Below are 2,909 nucleotides of genomic sequence, written 5' to 3'. Positions count from 1 at the left end.
CTCCTCAGGGTCAGCTCACCAACCTGTGCGCGAAAGTATCATCCACACAGAATCTTGCAGGAGGCAATAAGTCAACGTGACGCTGTAACCTGGCATTGGTCACATGATGTCATGCGGAGGCCGTCTGGAGTTGTTTTATAAATGTCGTATTAGTGTGGTTTTGTAACAGTAACAAGTATTATTCATGCTTTGTGTTCCAAGCGCTGACTTATGGATCTGCACATCCGCTAGTCACAACTTTACCAGCAGGGGTGAGGAACAACAGCCTATACAGCAAACCATCAATCTTATGTAGAATCATAGAATGGTAGAGTTGGAAGGGACCTCCAGAGTCATCTGGTCGAACCCCCTGCTCAGTGCAGGATTCACTAAATCAGAGAGATATTTGTCCAACCTTTGTTTCAACACTTCCATTGAAGGAGAACCTGCCACCTACCATGGTAACCTGTTCCACTCACTGATCACACTCACTCTCAGAAAGGTCTTTTTTTCCCAATATTTAATCTGTCTCCTCCATTCAGTTTCACCCCATTGCTTCTAGTCTTTCCTTATGCAAATGAGAATAGGGCTGATCCCTCTGCACTGTGACAGCCCTTCAGATATTTGCAGACAGCTATTAGGTCTCCTCAGCCTTCTTTTTTGAAAGCTAAACATTCCCAGATCCTTTAACCATTCCCCATAGGACACGATTTGCAGATCAATCACCATCTTGGGAACTCTTCTCTGAACTTTCTCCAGGGCTTAGTACAGAACCTTGTGCTACCCCATTAAATGCTTTACTAAAGTCAAAATATCACTCAGTCGGTGATTTTGTCATAGAAAGAAATTAGATTTGTCTGGCATGACTTGTTTGTTACAAATCCATGCTGGCTCTGGTTAATTACTTCATTTTTTTATTGAAGTACTTGCATACATGCTGTTAAATAATTTGTTCAAAGATCTTTCCCAGTATAGAAGTCAGGCTCACAGGCCTGTAGTTTCCTGGATCCACTTTCTTCCCTTTTTTTTTTGAAAATTCCTGGAGAACAGATTATGGCGAGTGGTTAGGCAATTACCTCTGCTGCTTCCTTTAATATCCTAGGATATAGTTCATCTGGACCTGGAGACTTGAATTCATTTAAGTTAGCTAAGTGTTTGCTCACCATCTCTCTGCTTAGAGATAGCCCGCATTATTTTATCCCCCCAATAGCTCAATTGATGTTACATCTACTTTCTAAGAGAAAACAGATACAAAATAGGATTGTGGGAGAAAGTGATGTCCCAATTCGGCTGATGTGCTGTCACGGTTATCATCTGGTCAGTGCCGCAACAGTGACAAGCTTAGAAAGGTAAAAGGAGGTGGACAACGGCATGGTGGTCCTGATTGGCTTAAAATCTGTCTGTCAAGGCTACTGTGGGCCACATTAGCATTATGGATGGGCTCAGTGGTCGAAGCGGACAGAGAGGTGCACACGAAAGGCTCTAGGGGGCTGTAGTGATGGCTACAGCACTCAGTCTGCATGCATCCAACATCAGTGTCAGACCAACGTGCTGGTCACCATCCTGGTACACAGCAGCGTGGTACAAATGAGTCCACATTATGCGGGCGCATCTTGCTGGCAATAGCTCAGAAGAGGCTCTTCTGTACCCAGACCTCATGGGCCTTGAGTCTGACATATGTGCTATATAGGCTTTGCCTTGAGGTGGATAAATATTTGGGAGGTGCTTCAAACCAGTTATGTCTCTAGGATGCAGGCAGCGGTGTAGATGTTGGACTACAATCTGGTATCGGGCGCAGCTCTCCACATACAAGGTAGGGAAAGATCAAAATGATTTTATTGAATAAATTCAAAGCGGCATAAAATGTGTACCACTTCTGTTCAGCTGAGGTCATCCACCACTAAGGCTGGATAGATGGTTCAGTCTGAGATATATTCCTGGACTATCTAGCCTTAGATAATGAACATGTTCTGTGGGCGAGTAAGTACTGTTAAGGACCGCTGCACAGCCACATAACCTTTCAAGTCTTGAGGTCCAAATTAGTTCGTATCAAGGTGCACCAGGGAGGCCAAGAACTAAACAGAGTAGTTTTCAGTTCCCACAGATACATAGAGTTGAGCCGCGGCAAGTATACAGCTCACGCTGCTTAACGGCGCGTACACTGAATCTTTATTAACTTTGCATAGCGTTTCTCAATACAGGAAAGGAACGCGTCATTAGTCACGGGGTTAATCTCATTGAGTTAAAAAAAATTACAGCATAGTGTGAGAATATATGTCCTTCAAATGTTTATTTCTCCCGACGTTATCTCGTCCTCCCTTGTGAGTTTGGATGGTCGCAGCATCTTATTAGCGCGATTCGTTCTTTTCCCAAAGCTCAGGGCGTGGGGGAGTCTCTTCTGATAACGATTGTACCAGGCTTGGTTCTCGGAAGAATAGAAACACATCATTAGACATTGTACCGTATCTCATGCTCTAAAGCTATTTCTGCTTGAATTATTGTTTCACTACGCACAAGCTTATTTATATATTATAATGTTCCATTTTGTATCTAGCGGCCATTTTGAGACAGATTCTTTCATATTATGAGCCTGTACTTTCTCAAGTACAGTGAGGGTTGCTTTACATCTGTGTCAGTGGATCTGGTTTCCTGCTCCATTTGGAAAGCAGGAATGGGGTATCCCCATTCACTATAAAGAAATCTTTTAGCTTTCTGCTCGGTTGCTCAGCTTTTTGTTGGAAGAAAAAGTGCTACATGCAGGGGACTTGAACATGCGATCATTTGATCACTCAGAGTATGATATTATACTATTCTATTACATCATTCCTTTCATAGGTATGGCATCCCTGGGGCCCTTCAGAAGGCCCTAGGCTTCTATGGCAACCAAACTACACGCCACAATTGCTTTGTGGAGGGGGAGGGCATTCAGG

Source organism: Eleutherodactylus coqui, chromosome 11 (assembly GCF_035609145.1).
Source record: "Eleutherodactylus coqui strain aEleCoq1 chromosome 11, aEleCoq1.hap1, whole genome shotgun sequence".
Lineage (NCBI taxonomy): Eukaryota > Metazoa > Chordata > Amphibia > Anura > Eleutherodactylidae > Eleutherodactylus > Eleutherodactylus coqui.
Note: the sequence above shows the minus strand (reverse complement) of the source record.